A 19,242-nucleotide genomic window follows, 5' to 3' on the forward strand; every position below is an offset into this window, starting at 1 on the left:
AGGCTCCATCCTGGGGGAGCCACCCAGCACCCAGCCCTCCACCGCAGCCCAGCCCGCCAGGCTGGCCCAGACCTGTGCCGAGCACAACCAGAAAGTTAACAAGCTCATTAGTACAGCCCACAGTTCAAAGACCTGCATGTTTTCTAATTTAAGCATTTTCAAAAAAAAAAAAAAAAAATCTGTAAATACACTGGAAACTCCAGGTGAAATTGCTGCCCTCACTTAAAATTAGATTACATTAGATGCAAACTATCCCAGACTCAGACACAGTGGCACAGGACTGGCTAAAGCTTCTACCTTTCTGCCTTTCCATGTGGACATTTGCACAGTGAAATGACAGAAGAGGGACGCACAGCTTCACATCCCCACCATCTCTGGCTGGGACACACAGCGAGAGGCAGTCACACACAGTGCTTCTCTCCCAGTTTTGCTTGTGGTTCTCTGAACAAGCCTGCCAGCAAACAACCAACGCACAGCCCAAACCTTTCTCTGCTGAGAAGAGAAGGGAAGAACAACCCCTTTCATGTAAGGAACTGAAGAGTCAGGCCCTAAACTGTGGGAGAGCAGAATAAGCTTAATGACAAGCAACTGCCCCTTCAACAAGACCACGTCCTCCCTGCTTTGGCACCAGTGTCTTCAAATACACCATACAAGACAGGGGATGTCACAGCTCTAAGCAACTGACAAATTCCAAAGGAGTTTTTCATCTATACACATTTTTCTACAAAGCCCTAAAACTGCATGTCAACTCTTTCCTGCCTGAAATTGCTAGGGTAAAACATGCCTCCTGGTATCAGTAAAATTTGGCAAGATCAGACACTGTATTTTGTACAGAATGCATCTACTTGATATTCTTCAGTCTTCATGCTCCACTGAAATTATGATAGCTTCATCGATCTAGAAAATGTAAGGAGAAAACCAAGCCTTATACGTCATACTAGTAAAGCAGCATTACAGCAAAATGTTGTTTTTCACCTCCTCTCTTACTCTTCTGAATTTTCAAACTCTTCAGTTTAGTCCCTGATCACCAATTTGCCAAGACCTGTTTGCAATTTTTTTCCCCACAAAGTTTACAACAAAGAGACAAGTAAAAAGAACTGCAGTCTGTTCAAGCTTGCTCCTTCCCATTTACATTTACTTTTCCAACATCAATCGTTCTCAAATCTCGAAAGGTGCACTTCTGGACATCTTAAATCCTGTTCAGCTACAAAGCGCCATCACCTTCAAACAACTCTCATAAGATAAATCTCTTATTAATTCACATTGAATTAATTCAAAATGATCTTTTCTATTATTATGCTTCAGAGCATTGCACACATCGGTAGTCATCTAGCCACTGGAATAAATCTAACCTTTTCTATGAGTATAAAACAGACACTTGGTCATTTCAGAGAGTTTAGGAGTGGCATTTCAAAATAGATTGTTTTAGCCCACTTCCAGGTACTTATTTCATTTTAAGCTCGCTCCTGGGATAATCGCACAGACACTTTCAGGAGAAACCAAAGGCAAAAGGTAACGTGTCTAAAGAGGTGACATAGGGTGGAATTTTATGCTATCTTGGAACCAAAATAAAGAATTCTAAAACTGCTTTTATTTAAAGGTTCCTGAGCATGTCAGTTTGCTGCTCTGCATTTCTTACTGGCCTGCTGCAGAGAGCTTGCTCCTACCTGCCCGCCACTGCCATCCGTCCAGGATAGGAGAGCCCAACAAGGCAAGATTCACTTTGCCCTGGCTTCTAATCAACTACCTAAAAGCACTGTGTAAACATGACAACCTAGTAAACCTCAACAAAGTTTGTGAAACAGGAAAATTATTATCACTGCCATTTTATGGATAAATAAAATTATCTACAATAACGAGAGATGCAAAATTCAGTGTTCAAGGCGACATGCAGACAGAGCTCTTGGGTAGTGACTGAACTTGGTTTCTCTAGGTGTCCAGGTCCATATCCCCCTCCTGTATGTATTTCAGTAGAGAGAGCGTCACCCTAGCAGTTGGCAAAAGGCCAAGATCCAGTAATTTAATAAGGTGCAAAAGGAGCACCTTGTGCAAAAGTCTAAATGCTCCAATTTATCATGACAATTATGGGATAAGCTGACATTTTATTTGTATGTAAATTAGTCTCCAAAACAGCATTAAAGGGCCACACTTTCAGAGAACATTGCACCTTTGCTTCTCTGTTCTGCATTTATCTAAACTCAGCTTTGTATATTAAAAGTAGCTTAATTTTTATGTATTGATGCTGCTTTGCATGTTCCCCAATCTGCTGTTACTGCACCACAGAGAGAATCCAGCCTGATTTGCCTAGTGCAATAAAATAACTGACTTCTGCCAGGACTGACACCTCCTATGAGAGGCCTGCTATCCTCAGTGAATCTTCTATTAATTTGCTGCCATTACCCTTTATGGAATGTAGAACATTCCCTATTAGATGAGACCAGAGGTCCATTTAGTGTTCTGTCCTGGAGACTGGCCAATACCCGATCCTTTCAAAGAAGGTTCAACTGCCTTTGGACAGATACAGAATCACCTATTGAATCACTGTGAAAAATAAATCGCTCCTAATCCTCAATCCTTAAAACAGTGTCCTTCTTTCTGAAGAGAGAGTTTGTAGCCCTTAATTATCTCTCACATTCTATGATTTGTTGTTAAAGAAGTCTTGTATATCTCCACTTCCAATAAAAGTGCCCGATATTTATCTGAACATTAGAACGATCCTAGTATCAGTGGTATCTTGTAGTTCTCACTTTACAATCTAAGTCTGAAATAAAAAAGGAGAAATATTTTAAGTGTTCTGAATTTGCTTCTTGTCAATATAGCAGTTTCTCCTCAGTCTTATACTAGCCAGAACCAAAGACCCCTAGGCTGTGGGCACATCTATCCCATCCCCACTGCTCATGCTGTCTTTAGGGCAAACAACCACTGTCTTGCCAAACTCTTCTGATAGGTGTGGCAACCTCATACCTTTCAATTTCTTCTCTCCCTGAGTAAACTCAGTGTTCTTTGTAATCCAAATGTCCTTTGAAGACAATGGGAGTTTAGGGTTTGCAAATGACTCAGAACTGAATCTGAGTTGAGTGTACTGGCAGAGGCAAGCACAGTGCTACCTTGAGATGAAGAGTGAGGAAAGAAGGTGACCTCCTGGCTCCTAGGCAAGAGCAATCAGGTATGGATACAAGAAGTGACTCATTTGCTCTTTTGCATTAAAAATAAAATGGACTAATCGTATTTCCCTTGAAGCTAATGGCAAAAGCCCCACTGACTTTGAAAGAAGCAAGACTGAGATGTGCTGTTTCCTTCTGCCAGGTGAGGTCTGTGATACAAGAGAAAGGCATCACAATTCTCTTACCCAAAACCTCAGTCAAATGGAACCATAAATTACTTGGGAGAAGAGGAAAAGATGCAAGGGAGATAAACAATGGTTTTGGCTAGCATTCCAGAAAAGTTCAAATAATTTTATTTCCAACTAGAGGCAAAAACCTTCCATTTGAAATGAGGCTGAAATTTCAGAAAGTGGGAAGGAGTCAGAAGTCTACAACCTAGACCTGAAAGAGCACTATTAAATCATCACCGGAGAGGGCATTATTGCAGTACTTTTCCAGACAGACCAGAACCAAGATGAACATGAGTTTGCAAAAATATCAATTTTTTTTTTCTTTTTAGAAAAAAATTGGCAAGGGTTTCCAGACACAAGTTACATAGGTAAGAGAGGGCAACCAAGGGCAACCGGAGTTGAGCCCACGTACATCAAAGCAGACTCTGGCTTTGGGTACCTATCCAAACTGAGCCTTCAAAGGTACTGATGTTGCCCTATTGTTTAGCTTGAATCTTGTCTAAGCTTGCTTAGGAGAACCCACATTCAGAAGCATGGGAGAAGGGAAAAAGAACACACAATTTCCAAATTGTGATTTCAAAACAAAACAAAAAAATGTAAATCTACATGCTGGAGGGTAATACTGGTAAGCGTGGCTAGCTATTGTTGCTCCATGCTTTTCAATTTCCATATATTAGCATTCATTGCCGACATTATTAAATCCAAAGTTATTTGGATGCTTTGATCAGTAAATTGAATCTTGAGTCTATATACGATGTACCTATACTCACGTAAAGTTTACAAAACTATCATATTTCCCTATTCTAACTCTTTCCCCCACATGCTGTGAGTTTCCACATATCCCACAGCCATACATTCCAAACACAGATTATTTTATTTAGTAATTTATTCAAGAATTTAGATAAAAAGAAAAGCAATGGAAAATGTTTGGCAATCTCTATATAAACAATTTCTATACATTTGGGTTGAATCATCCAGTAAGCTCTCATCTTGACATGCTTGTGATAGATAAAACTTTCATCACCAATATGCCCTCCTGTCTTGAAGACCAGGATACAAGGGAATCCATATTACAAAATCTCTTTTACTCTTTATGACTATCACAAAAATTAACATCACATTAAACACAAGCAAGTCAGAATTTTGGCACTGATTATCCTCTCGGCACAAATAACCCCACTCTCCATTGTGAATGGAGGAGAAACAACAGCAGTGGCAACCACAACAAAAGAGTGGATTGTGTGTTCCCTACACAAAACAGAAAGCTGTGCCTATTCAAGAAATCTTGGCCATTTGTCAGAAATTACAGAACTGATGTTGGAGCCCAATATTAGCTCCAGCCAAAGCAGTGGTAAATTACCTTGCCTTTGGAATCATCGCTATTAACTAGGCAACACTCTCTGTTGCAGCACATATCATATGGTCCTCATGAAGACTCAGAAACACTGAGCCACTTTCTTAAGACAAAACAAAGTAAAATGAAAAAAAAAAAAGAATACAAATGTGAATGCAAATGGATTCACTGTGAGTAGTTTGTCTATTATTTGCCCTTTTTATCTCTTATTTATGTTTCTTTTGAAGCTGAGAAATGAAGTGAAATGCCGATGAGAAAGCTACTCTTACAGTGCTTCCACCGTAATAATTTGTTATGAAATAGCTTTACAACAGAAGCATTTTTCAGATAGCCATAAGAATTGAATGCACACATTGACTGAGGAGCATGATGTCTGTTTTACCCATTTCAATTCTGCTCGGAAAAGAGGGAAGCAGGGCGCAGAATAAGGAGACTCCCTGAGACACTGCTGATGTGGCTTTGCAGCAGCTTCATGTAGTGAGTGCTGGCAATCCTTCAAAACTGGCAAAGGGTGCCAGCGTCAGCCTGCTGACTGCTGGATGAATATATATAGTGCAAATAATTCTGTTCTTGAATCAGTTTTTGCTGAACTCCCACATAAACTTTCCATGGGAAAATCTCGTAATGCCTGTATAAGTGATTTTATGAATCTAGCTTTCAGCTTTTGATAGAAGATTTCTTACGCTACTGGCTTTGATTCTTTATTGCACAAAGGGGTGGTGCCAAAAGCCCTCACGTTTGCCTCAACCATACAGACATTGGAAATTTAATTTAAGCGTTGGCAATCTCCCAGGATCATAAAACACATTAGAAAAAAAGATTTAAAAATTGATTTTTTTTTTCCCTGAGAGGTAAATATGTAACTTCCAGAAACATGGGTGGCAAAATCTGCACACAGCAATGTATACACAGGAACTAAAAACTACTGATAAAAGTCAAGCAGAAATCTTCAATCTGCAGAGACAAACAGAAGCGGACAGTTGTTTTTTTTCCCAATGAAGATATATTTTGAAATATGTTGGACATTGCATCTCTTTTCCATCAATAATACATCTAAAATGTTCCTTAAAAAAATATAGAACTGCTTCTCTAAAAAAGTTAAAAGAGGCCTAACCACAGATAACACTAATACTTTCATTGTCAAAAATCCCCTGTATGCAAGCATGCCTTACCACATTGCTCCTGTCTTCCTCCTCAAAGCTGCCTTCTTGCCATCTCAATTCCCAGTCCAGTTCCTCATCAGTTTTAAGAAATATCCAGCAATGATGTAGGGCTGATTTGTTGCACTGCGATGTATCCCACAAAAATTGAAAGCTATTGTCATGTTTTCATTTACAAAGAAAGCAACTGTTAAACCAACTTCTGGGTTCACTGGCATCTTGGAGTCTAAAAAGTCCCAAAATTATTTGCAGAGGCTACAACAGTACCTTCTTTGAAGTAATGTTGAAACTTGTGCAGAGGAATTTGGGATGCACCTGAGATCTGAAGGTGCGGGCTACAAATTAACACAGCCAATTAGGTGGAGAATCAGAGGGTCCAACATGGATGGGGTAAGATAAACACAACTGAATAAAAGGACTGTCAAATGTAAGCCAGTTGGCTGAGTATAAATCATGTCATCCTGCTCAACTAGCTGCTGCCCAATCAATAATCTGTTGCTGTTTGCTCTCCCCATGCCAATCAATCCAAGCTAGGGCTGCGTCTAATTTTCCAGTCTAGGAATAGCTTCAGAACATCCACAATTGTTATTTCGAACAACTCAAGAGATAAATGTTTCATCCACACATCAGCGTGCAAACTCTTCCCAAAATGGGACTAGTCAAGAGTAAATAATTACTCCTGTAACAGTTTGATCTGATAAACCGCAAGACATAAGGCTGCAAAAGTGATCTTCGTACCATTAACAGTCGGGAGAGAATCCAGTTTCTAAAAATACTCGATTAACTGATACAGGACGCAAAAACTGTGGTAATTCTGTAGAGAATGTTTCACAACAGATTTAGCGATTTTTTAGGGATTAGTATTAGCTATAAATTTCTTACCCACTGAAATCTTGTACAACAGGATTTATACTGCAAAGATGTCTTCCTTTGAAGAAGACAGATGAAATCAGAGCCAATTAAATTTAAGCATCTCTTAAACAATTCTTTTGTTAAGCAGTATGTATTGAAAGAAAAAAATTCATGAGAAGAATTAGAAATTATCTTCATAATTTGGCCATGGCTTCTCTTCTTCTGAGTAATGAGAACAGCTCAAGATCACAGATAAAAATCTTAATGTCATAAGATATTCGTATAACCATTTGTATGTAGATAAGATGAGCATATATATGTATACATGACATAAAGAACAGAGACTGCAGTAAACATATATTTGTGATATAGACAGTACTTGAGTCTTCTCCACCATGAAAATCTACTGTTCAAAACAAACACAGAATTGAGTCTCCCTTTTTTAAAAGATAACCTTTCATATTATTGAATCCCATATCATCTTGATAAGCCTTGGCCTATTAATGGAAAAATAATTACTCTTTATGACTCCCAGATCTAAAGCAGCAATGTGATTTCCAGTCCCATTACACCCCAAGTTGTTTTAGTTCTGGATTTCCTTTGGGTCTAAAACAAAAATACCCAACAACTATGTGCATAACCCTCACTCTTCATTCACACACAACAGAATCTACATGCTGTTCCCATTTTGCCTGCTCACAAGATGGCACGCTTGTTTCATGTCTTACATCAACTGCAAGTAAGTCTGTATTACACTCAGAGCATCAAGGATAATTAAAGGTTGGGCACGGAGGTGGTAGCAACACGCTCCCAAATCACCGATGGCGTCGGCGGTACTGCAGGTCCGTACGTCTGTGCTTCAGTCCCTGAAAAACCACGTAGGCATTGACCTGCTGGTTCGCACTTCCTGAGCACAGATGTGGGAAGCAGTGCCAGTTTGGAAACTGCAAATCCCAAAAGAAAGAAGTGTGGCTTCTTTAGCCCAAACTGAACTTTATCCACCTAGAACTCTACCAACCTCCGAGCTAAAGGGCTCTTATGTAAGTCAGCAGTACACTGTAATCTGGGCAACATACACACACTTGATGAGACTCTAAAATTGCTGAAAATTACCATCTCCCTTGCGTCTTTCTAACAGCTTGACATATCGACGCCTGATGTCTCATTATGTTTCAATTTGAATCATGACTATAAATCACTGGAAATACAGAAGAATGAGACATAAGGTTTGAGTGGAAAAAAAAAGAGGATGCAAAAAGATTGGACTTTCTGAAAATATTAAAATCTGCAACTGAAATGTCATATAAAACTGAGAAATGGCAAGTCTACAGGAGGTAGTAGGATAAAGACCCCATGGTTCACTCATCAGAGGTAGAGAGTTAAGATTTGTTTGGATTTAAAGAAACATCCTTTTTTTCTTTTTTTCTTTTCTTCAAAGACAGGTATGGGGGAATAGAAACAATAGGAACATTGCTGCAACTGTTGATTTCACTTGCAATCAAAACAGAAAAGATACCAACTTTAACTGCAGCAAGAGAGTGTAAAATCACAGACTTATTTTTATGTGGCAGGCAAGTATGCATATTTAATTGTACGTGCAGGTCCATCGAGTTAATCTGTGTTCTTTATATAGGTAACCAGCTGCTAATCACTTTCTCCAAATCCCTACATTTTGCCCTGAATTCACAACATCACGAGACATTTTGATCCTTGAACTCAGCAAAAATGAAATACGTCTTAGGCTGTACTGGAACTGGCATGTGAACACTGTAACCAGGATTCAAGAAGTAAGGAAACGTCAATTGTTTAGGCATCAAGATAGGCAAAAGGAAAACCATTGTGCAAGCTCACGGTGCCATAGCAATGCTGTACAAGTTGGAAACAGTGAAGCCACAAGAAAGCACTAGGCACTTCTCATTGTCAGCTGAACTGATTACTGTAATTACAAATATACACTGTTAAAGTGAGAAAATTATTAAAATGGACTGATAAAAAATGAATTCCCAAATAATATTCAAAAGATTAATCAACAACAGTCTATCAGCATAAGATACTGTGGCAACACATGATTTCTGAAGCAGACAGCCTGGCTTTCTTTGCTATGTGAGAAAAATCCAACATCAGATCATGGGTGCACCTAAACTGTGGGATACTCTTCTGCAGCTCCCAGCTCCAAATGCACACCCTGGCAACATCCTGACTACACATCAGAAAATCTGGTTTGGCACCATTCTCCTATGCATTTTGAACCCCAGCAGCAGAAACTCAAGCAAACAGACGAAGTGCAACACGTGCCATCCAGCAGATCAGGATTGTGGTGCCTGGTCTGCAGGAGAGAATCAGCAATTGCTCAGTGCTGGCTTATGCTTCCTACAAGCACTCCACATTTCAGCAATATTAATGAGACACTTTCTGCTCTGGTTTATAAAGTCATTTTTTCATTATTATTTCTTTCTTTTTTTCTCTTAAATAAAATTTATTAAAAGAGGAGGGGCAGACCCTATGGTTAGGCAAGTAACCAAGGACTGATGTCTCTTAATTTCCTTTGTGTTGTCAGAAAAGTAGCATCATACACTAACCACTCCCACTCCAAAACAACCATATCATGGCTATGTTTACACTGGTTTTGTAACACTCATCAAAAAGTGAGCCTGGTCTTGAGGCCAAATGACAAGGCAGAGACTGAAACTACTACTTTATTCTCAAGTCACTTCTTTCCATCTGAACTAGCTCATCAGGGTCTAAAAGCCTCATTTCAAGCCGCTGCATTGCAGATGAGCTAATAAGACAAATACTCAAGTGAGTTTATGCAGAAAATACTAAAGAAACTGGATTATACCAAAAGTTTTGGAGTATCTTCAATCTAGAGAAGTACAGAGATATCATACAGAAAACTTCTGAAAATTCTGTTATAAGTGAGAATGAAAATTAGCAGGGAAGACTGCATGCTCTGTGAAATAACAATCCCAGGCAACTTACTAACTTTAAATGATTTAAGAAGCTAAAAAAAAAGAAAAAAAAAGAAAACATAGTAGTTGACTACAAATATAAACTCATCCAAATCACAACTTTAAAAGGCCTTATGTTCCAGGCAAGAATTTGAGCAGAAACACGTAAGTAATGCTGTCACAGATGACATTGCATTAAGAAAACTATTTAAAAATGTTCAAGAAAGAATAATTTTAATGAAAATTAATGAAGATAAAGAAGATGTGACTCTTCTCTATATGAACATGTGAACACAATGCAGCTCATTTAGACTAACAACACAATTGCTAGCAGCAGGTAAACATCAGGGAGGAAAAGCTTAGGATCCAATTGGCATAAGAACAAATAGACTAGCCATGATTAACTTTGGGCTGAAAATGAGAAGGAAGGGTTTTAACTGACAAAGCAGTGAGGCTATGAAACATCCTTCCACCAGACGCTGTCAAGGCAAAAAAAACCCTACCTAATTTTAGGATAAAGGTAGGTCACTTCATAAAAGGGATTACATACTGTGGTTGATGTTCAAAGAGCTACCCACTGTTCATAATTCCCACAGAACTTCAGGACAACATACACAAATCCACTTTTTCAAGATGCGCACACTATTCCTTAAAAATGTATGTGCTGGCACTGTTTCCTCAAGAGCTGATGGGGTAAAGGCTATTTTTTGTCTCTGTTATTTTTTAAAAACTATTTTTCTTTTCATAGTGACCTTCTTCATTTCCTTTAAGGCCAATAGTTTTAAAAAGACACTATCTTCTGCGTTCAAACTGAACACAAGATATGTAATGTTCATTACTTGGGCAGAAGGAATTAATTGTAGCATCACAAACATCTTGTCAAAAAAGCCATCCTTTCCATCTAACTGTCTCACTAGTCATTTATATGTGTGATTGTGCCATACTCCAAACAGGCATTGCACAGTTCTTTTTGTATTTTGAAGGTAGTTATTAAAAACGCAATGAGAAGGCAGTTCTTGAGCCCTCTACATAAGTTTCATAAAAGACACACCCAGGGTTGCCAACACTGCTTTGCCAGGACAATCTAACCAGAGCTACATTTAAAAGTGGGAAAAAAAATCAGGCAAATTATTTTCAGTAAATTGTGCACAAAGTTTGAGTGGGACAGTGGTCTACAGACAGGATGCATGTAGAGCGAGTTCAGGCATTTTGAGACTATACCATGCTAGTCATCAAAAAAAGACTTTTTTTATTTTATTTTTTTTTGTGCTAAAATTCTGCATGTTACAGTTTTCAACTGAACTTAATCTATTTGGATGAAACCAAATAGGTAACAGCTCTCTCCACTGAAGAAAATAAAAACTTTTGCTCTGATTCAAAGGGGACCTGTCTCTCTGCTCAGTCTTAGGGCTACCACATCTCTCTTGCTTGTTGCAACACCCCTGTTCTCACATAATCCACAATGTAAAAACAGAGATGGCAACAGATGGCTATGCAGAGAAGCCTGATGTGGTCAAACTGACCAATGCAACTCTTACAATTCCTAAAAAGCTTTTTATGGGGTTCATTTGGGCCTGACCAATCTTCACACATTATTTTGGTTTAGCTGTGTAAACACCAGGCCATTTGTTCCAAGTTTCTTCTTTTTCCACACCAGCACAATACATCACTATTCCTTTTTTTCTTTCTGCTGCACTGAAATGCATTTAAACATGTATTTATTTGTGGTACAGACTGTTTGCTAGAACCAGGGCTCTCGGATAATCCTTGATTTGGCAGTCCTTTCCAGCATCTCGTTTCTGCCTGACATAACACATAAAGGTTTTTTCCCCACTGGAAATATATTGGTGTTTCACTTCTGTTTGTGAAAAGTGGGAAGACTGAAGATTTCCCCCACTAAGCATGCAGAGAGGGTAACCCTGACACAGTTCAAAGTAAAACTTGTGACATTTCTCATTAGGAGCAGAGCTGCCACTGAGTCAAGCAGAGGGTGCCACGGGCAGATCCAGAGGGCAGAGCCGGAATCTGAGGGTGCAATTTCATGATGGGCTTAAGTCCTATTGGCCCTGAAGGAGCCCTGCTCGTCACTTCACCATTCTCTGCATGCCCAGGCACTGCCCTCTGCCTGCACCCACACTCTGGCCAAAAATGCCCTGCTCACACCCTGGGGCTGGCAGGAAGCCAGTCAGACCATTCCTTTTGGTGGTGGCTCAGGCTTGGATTAAAAGAGCTCACTCCTCTAGAGAGCTCCCATCTCCTTCTCTGCTTTTGCAAACTCAACCAGCTGGAACTGGCCAGCAAAGTGTCACAGACACCTGAAAAACCTCCAGTAGAGTCCAAACCAAACCAAACTCCTCACCCAGATGCACTACAAGGCAGGTCACCACACTGCAGGTTCTGGACCAGGGGCCGTACTCCCAGTCCCCCTGACGGCGAGAAAGCTGCGAGAAGCCCAGGCACTGCCGCACACCCAGGCAACCCAGGTCCTGCACACCTGCAGCCCTCGTTGCCAGCAGACAGGGAACACAAAGCCACCCCCAATGGTGTAGGTGAATGAAAATAAGCCAGGTCTTAAAGGAGGGAATGCTTAAAAATGTCTTTTTTAAAGAAGAGAGGGGGGAAAAAAAGATTGCAGGAGAAAATAATGTTTATCTGTCAGGAAATACAAGTGCTGTCTTCAGAAAAGCAAAATCATTATTGCAAGTAAACAGATTCATTAAATAACATGCAGAGGAGGATTACAATGCCTTCCTTGTCATTAAAATGCTTTGAAACTATACTTCTGTAAGATATGCTAATGATATTCAGCTTTTGTATTACACAGCAGAAGCTATGCTCTGGGTAGAATTTGGCGCACTGTGTTACACAGGAGTTCAGGTTACAAAAGCAGTTATTAGTTCACATTGACTATAAACATGTTTAAAATGCACACAAAACTGGCCATACCATACAGAAACCAGACATAAGGGTGATGAACTGGTCCACATCAAGTAATACACTCCCCTTCCACCCAGGGACCCCCTTTCATGAGAGAGTCCTATCTTTGGCATACTTTTCTCCAAAATAAAAAGTGCTGGAATACTGAAAGTCTAATCAATTTTTTTTCCTTATCTCCTCATCTGAATACTAAAGAACAGCACTATTAGAAATAAACTATCAGTTTATATTTACTTTTTACCAAGGAGTTCAAGGAGTTTTATTTCAGCGAAATTAAGTTCTGGCGTATTTTGACCAATTTACCCAAATCCTTATTAAAAATACCAAAATTCAGGCTCCAAAACCCACTGGAATTGGTACAAACAAATCTGTATGTGATTTATCAGCTTCACTGTCACAGTAACTAACTCAGTGCATTTCTCTGCTTGGTTCTCTATGTAAGCTGTCAGAAGAAGTCACTCTATCAAACAGAAATGTAACACTATTTTTATTGCTTATCTCTCTTGCCTTGGGTTACATCAGTAAGTCATATTCCTCTGTCAACTTGACAAGTCTTTTTGGTGTTGACCTTAAAAGGACACAGCTGTGACAACTTTGGGGTTTTTTTTCTGTTAATAGTTCTCAGCTGAATACTTGTTCTTGATAGTCCAGGTCTGGCACTGTGTCGTCCTGTGAGTAGACTGTGCACAAAGCTTTGGACATTCAGTCCAATAGTATCTTCCAGACTTTATTGCAAGAGGCACTGGAAAAGTCGAAGTAGACATTATTCCGGCAAAGCCATGATTAATTATAAGTGGTCTTCTAGATTTGGTCTTATTTTCTTAATGCTCTGTAATTAATTAATATAAATATACATCCTTATTTCCACAGCCTTTGCTCAGGATATTAACTCCCATCCCTGGACTCAATCCCCCCTGGCATTTTCTCTTGTGTTACATAAATTACTGTGGCTGACTCTTATCGAGTTCCAGAATGTGAAGATCAGGATCAAAAATCTGCTTAGGATTTTAAACTAAGGAAGGAAGAATATACTATAAACTACATACTATCAACTTGTCTTAATACAATACCCCAGGTAGGGGATATTTGGAAAAGACAAAAAATATTTAGGTAATCTGAAAACAGCACTTAGTATTTCTACCATCATCACCCAATAAAGGCAGCACATTACTGATTTAATGAAACAACATGATTTTGTGCCAAATACCTCAAAAAGTAAAGACAAACAAGTACATGGCATGCTTCAAATTCATTGTACTATTTCCACTAGCAGTCACTTACATGAATATAGACTTTAATCACAGTAATTTATACATCACTAGTTTTAATTGTGATTTAAATTGACAGGCCAAAAACATCAACATAAACATACAATGAGGTTAAAAGAAATTATTTATGTTTTCACTGTATGTCTGAAAAGTGAAAAATCAGGAAATAATTATTAAAATATGTCAGCTGTCACTATGTGTAGTTGTTTTATCAAAGGAAGGAGTCTTCCTTTGGATAATGACTTGTAAACGTCATATCTATATGCACTTAATTAAACAGTTACAGGGCTCAACATCATCTTCTGTGTTTACATGTGGTTTTACGTTGATATATATTACAGATTTCATTCCATGTGTTCTATTTATTAGATAAGAAAGCTTTTTTATGGTTTATGAAGCTGGAATTATATTAAGAATCATTAAAAATCTCTTTAAAGTATTGCTTATCAATTCAATGATGCCCAAGGTGTGCAGGAAATCAAAAAAAGAAGAGGTTTACAAATCTGTTTTGTATTTAAAACTAATTTAAACAAAGAATTACACATGAGTTGTTCAGTGTACAGTTGTTCATCCAATTGTTTTGGTTTATCACATTGTGGAGGTAACAAATTTCATCATCTCATGCTCTGTTTTCCTACATGGAACGGAAAAATAAATTGAATTTTCTGTTGCCTTTTTTTTTCTTTTTTCAGTTTCTGGTAATTTTAGTTTTGAAAATGAGAGTCACTAAGCAGAATGTAAAATGGAGAAAATAGTGTCACTGTATCAGCATAGGAAGTCTCTGGCAAAAGTTGATTTAATCACTTCCACGAACTGGTTCCAGGTGTTTAGCCATTTCCACCAGGATTGTTGTGTGACATTACTTAAAACTTGGGCAGCAAATAGGTAAATATACACAATCAAACAGTACGTAAAGCTGTGTAGACTTAGACCGTAACACAGATTAAAATTTGAAAGTTCTATTTTTTAAAGGTAAATATCTAAGTATTTTTTTAAATACAGGTTTCTCTATTTTAAAGAAAAACTTTATTCTCTCAAGCATTAATTATTGTGTACCTTTGTTATTCATATTAGATTAGTTAAGAGTCCAGCAACTGTTTTAATATATACTGCAGTAGTTTCATAGGATAGAAATATGCCTTAATATGCTATACATTAAAAATCAAACCACATACATGATGCTACCAGTTTCGCTATGCTCCTGCAAGTATCTGCAACATCAGACTATTATCCATGAGATGATCACAGAAGAGAAAAAACTAACTGGCAGAAGTCTCAATGGGCTTAAACCAGAACAAAAAAAAGTGTACTTAATTTGGGAGCTGAAAGTCTGTCTGCAGTTTGGCACATACAGCACATCACACCATGTAATTTTATAAAAATCAAATAACTTTGCAAATCACTTAAAATGTTTCCTTTCTCATTGGTTTTAATCATGTTTGAAAGGAGAGAAAAAAATTACAGGATGAAATGAAAGCAAAATGTAATGATCTAGGACCGTAACTCTCCTGAATGAACATTCCTAAATTTTTGGATCATGGACCACTGTCAAACTTCAAACGTAACAGGGAACTACTATGCAGCCTTCACATCAAACTTTTAATTAAAATCTCTAAATGGATTATATGATACTGCAGATGAGTATCATACCATGATTATATGTGTCTGCAGACCACAATCTGGAAACAAATATATTAAAGGATTAATTTTCCAAAAGGGAATGCTTCTTGGAATACTTGTTTTATATGTCAAGATACTACACAGTATCTTAGCATGCAAATATCTGAAGACCTCCATTTCATGAGTTTTAAATAGTACAAGTGAAAAATACCAGTTTAAGACAGGATTTTTAATGAACTATCCTGGTATCTACTCCTCAATCTAGCCTGTTGGGATTTGGAGTTCTTTCCATGCAAACTGACCAGGCTCACATCCTCCTTATAATAACGTACCCAGAAGCTGTGGACAACAAAGTGATTTCCAAAGATGTCCCAGAAAGGGCCAGTCTATGAACAGCAAAAGCTGCACTTGCTTCAGGTCAGGCTTACCACTACAGAATGCAGAACAGAATTTTGGAGTTTATGTACACACAACTATTATTTGTAATATACAGTATTAGTATAAATATCCAATATACAGTTACGGTATAAAAAAATTATGTTTCATGTATATGTGCATATATGCACATATAAAGGCGTTCAGAAGGAAGGGCAAAGAAAAAAAAAAAGACTATATCCATCCTAATGGCTTTATCTAAGTTTATTTAAGAAGGAAAAAAAAAAAGAGAGAGAGAGAGAGAGAGACAAGAGAGAGAGAGGATTATCCTGAAGCTGGAGCGGGACAGCCGTGACTGCTGGTTTTTGCCCAGCACTTGAGTGACAGCGCGGGGGGGAAGAGTGGTTAATCACCGCGTTCTGGGAACCGAGCAGGGAGAGAGGGAGCAACTGCTTTCCGCAACACTTCCTGCGATAAGGCAGCCAGCGCTGGCACACGGACACACACACGCGAGAGGCGGCTGCGCGGCGCTTCATGCGACTGCAAACGTGACCTGCAGCCCTGCACCCCCGACACACTCACACAGGCTCACTCGGAACTTTCAGCTCTCGCCAAACGCGCTGTTGGGGGTGCCGGGAGCCGGGCGGGAAGGAGAAGCCCCGGTTCCTTCCCTCCCCGCGCAGTCCGGCGGCGGCAGAGCAGCGGGAGCCCGCCCCGCGCCCGCCGGCGCTCGTCGGTGATGTTCATTCGCGACACGGGCCCAGAACTTCAGCGCTGAACAAAAGCTGCCGGACTGACACCGCAGCACAGCCGGGATTGTATTTATTTTCTTCTCTTTTTTTAAGTGCGATCCCAGCAAAACTTTAGTCGCTCAAAGTCAGCGCTGTACCCACTCCCCGCCCCCTTACAAGGCACTGTTACTAAACCTTTTAAGACTTCCAGAGAAAGTAAACGAGGCAGGGGAGGCAGGACAGGCATTAAGGCCAACACGTCCCATATCATCCGATAACTTCCCCTTACATGCCCAATACAATGCGGGTTTGCTGATCACAGCTTTTCCACTGTACCAGAGCCAAGTACAGGCAATTACTTACACTTACGTAGACTTTAATAAGAGATAACAGTTATCTCTATTGAAAAAGCACAAGATGGATTTTTTTTTTTTAAATTTGTCTTTCATTAATAAACTGGTTAAAAAAAACACACAAAAGGGTTTCTGTGCGAGGCACTGGCTCCCCCAGCCCTCTGTAGAGCTTCACATCGAGCGGAGCAGCAGGCCTGGATGGAAAAGCACCGGCGGAGACCAGCCGGGTCCCGTAACCCTCCGACACCGGCAGGTCGGGGGTGCCAGCGCGGGGCTGGGTAGGACGGGGCCGGGGGCGGCTGCCCCTCGAGCAGCGGCGTGTCCCATCCCGCGGCGCTCCCGCCAGACTCAAACCACTGGGATCCAGGTAAAAACATGCCGTATTGAGCCCTGTTGCCCCCATCAGCCAGGTCCCCCGGCCAAGATAAAGGCAGGAGCAATCTCCGTATTTTCAATGCAAATGAGATGCAGCCCGCAGGCGCTCAGCAAATTGCCAATGCATTGGGGATGCCCCTGCTCTTTAGCTTTGTTTCCATATGTGCTTAAAGTTGATGAGTGCTGGTCGTGTTTTTCTTCCCACCACCCAAGGACACAGCACAGATATAGGAAGTAGGAAAACTGATGTTCCAGTAGCGCTTATAGACCAGATGGCTGCTGCCAGCATCTTGCCAGTCTTATAAGTACACCTACCAGTGCAGTTTCACTGGTATTTATTCTAAAATTCATGTTGGATAATTGTAACTCAGAGACAGAGTATCTCTGAGCAAAAGGAGAATATACTGCGTTTATGGAGTCATCATCTCTGCATTCACGTTTTAAGCAAAACTATCTGACCCTTACACATTTGAAGGGAAGGATTTCTGCATAGACGGTCTACCTGTGTTTATAAAGCAGGGGCATTTTATATGCTGCAGAATCATTACATGTTAACAAATGAAAGAAGGTTCCATCACCATAGTATGAACTCACCACACGTGTTTAAAACAGATATTAAAAACATGATTCACTGTAATAAAGACATCCCAAACAACTATTTAAAGTGATTCAAAATACAAAATTTGGGGGTGGGGAGGTGATGATACAGTGTACCTACCTCTCTCCACTCTGCCCCCCAAAGAAAATACAAAGTCCAATAATAATAATAATAATAAATAATAATGGCACGTATTTATACTTATTTATATTTTATGTAGAAGTACAGCAGGGTTCTTAAGATTAGGTCTCGCTTTCAGTTTCACTCACCACTGAACTAGTCAGCTTTGCTTTAAAGAGGTGTGGAGTGTTACTTAGGAGTTACAGAAAGTACATCGGCATGTTAAAGAAAGACAGAAAAAAAAACAGTATTGTAACCTATGCAGGGAAATGATGGATAAAACAGAAATTACGAGTCTTAACATACTACTCAACAAATCTTTTCCTCCCAAATGCACGACAGACATAGGAACAGGAGCTCCGAATACTTACTAAACTTATGCAGAGAAATAAATGGTTATCTGTTGCGTGACTTACAAAGTCAGAGGAAAAGGAAAGAGCAAACTTTTCATGGAAGCCTTGGATCAACAGGCTGCACATTTACCTCATTCACATCCTCCTCCTTTCACTGCACTTCAATGTGAAGAAGGCAGCCTTAGCAATATTCCTCTTATAAATCCAATCCATCGCAGAGACCACACTGCAGCAACAAATCTGCTTCACATGCATTGACGTACCTCCTCAACATCTGAAAGAAATTCCAGCTCCAGTCAACCCATAAGAGACATGTTGCCTGACTCTACCTTGATGGTATTGTTTATGAAGATGATTTACACACTTGTAATGATTTAAGCAGCTACTTTGCATACATTACAGAGAGAACCTGAAACATGTGACCTGCTTCACAGGGCAGGATTATACCTCTGTTCTTGTTGTGTCATGTGCAACCACACTATTTAGTAGTTAAAGGCAAGTGAGCACTCAGGTATTCCATTGCCCTCGCCATGCATGCAGCGCGAGAGTTTCAGCATGCCTCTGAAACCAAAGGTTAGCCTCCCAACTTCCAAAGATAGACAGTTAAATAAATGATATAATTGTCAAAGGGACTCAGTCAAACCTACCACATGGCTCTGCCCACTCAGGATTATGACGTTTACTGGCAGACTTTTAAGGACAGGAAATCTTTCATGGTGTTAATAAATCTGTAACAATGATCATATTCTTAGGGACCACTCCAATACAAACTTTCATTAGCACTCACACTGCCTCTCGCGAAGCACTAAGAATCTATGCGTGATTATCATCAGCTTGGAATAAACAATAAGAACTTTAAATCCT

At 39.6% G+C, this 19,242-nt stretch overlaps 1 protein-coding gene across 4 annotated transcripts in view; it reads right to left on the reverse strand.

Moving 5' to 3' along the window:
- The window catches only part of TRPS1 (transcriptional repressor GATA binding 1), a 193,622-nt gene extending 175,094 nt beyond the window's left edge, over positions 1-18,528 (reverse strand). For 2 of the 4 annotated variants that reach the window (XM_017806498.1, XM_017806496.1), the window contains exon 1: positions 7,814-7,876. The gene's annotated coding sequence lies outside the window, so the exon portion shown is untranslated. Of the gene's footprint in view, positions 1-7,813; positions 7,877-18,508 lie in introns of those variants that run through there. The other 2 variants (XM_017806497.1, XM_017806499.1) reach the window with 2 other exon arrangements.
- Between the last annotated feature and the right edge of the window lie 714 nt (positions 18,529-19,242).

This window comes from Lepidothrix coronata, unplaced genomic scaffold, assembly GCF_001604755.1.
Source record: "Lepidothrix coronata isolate B3197 unplaced genomic scaffold, Lepidothrix_coronata-1.0 Scaffold15, whole genome shotgun sequence".
Taxonomy (NCBI): Eukaryota; Metazoa; Chordata; class Aves; order Passeriformes; family Pipridae; genus Lepidothrix; species Lepidothrix coronata.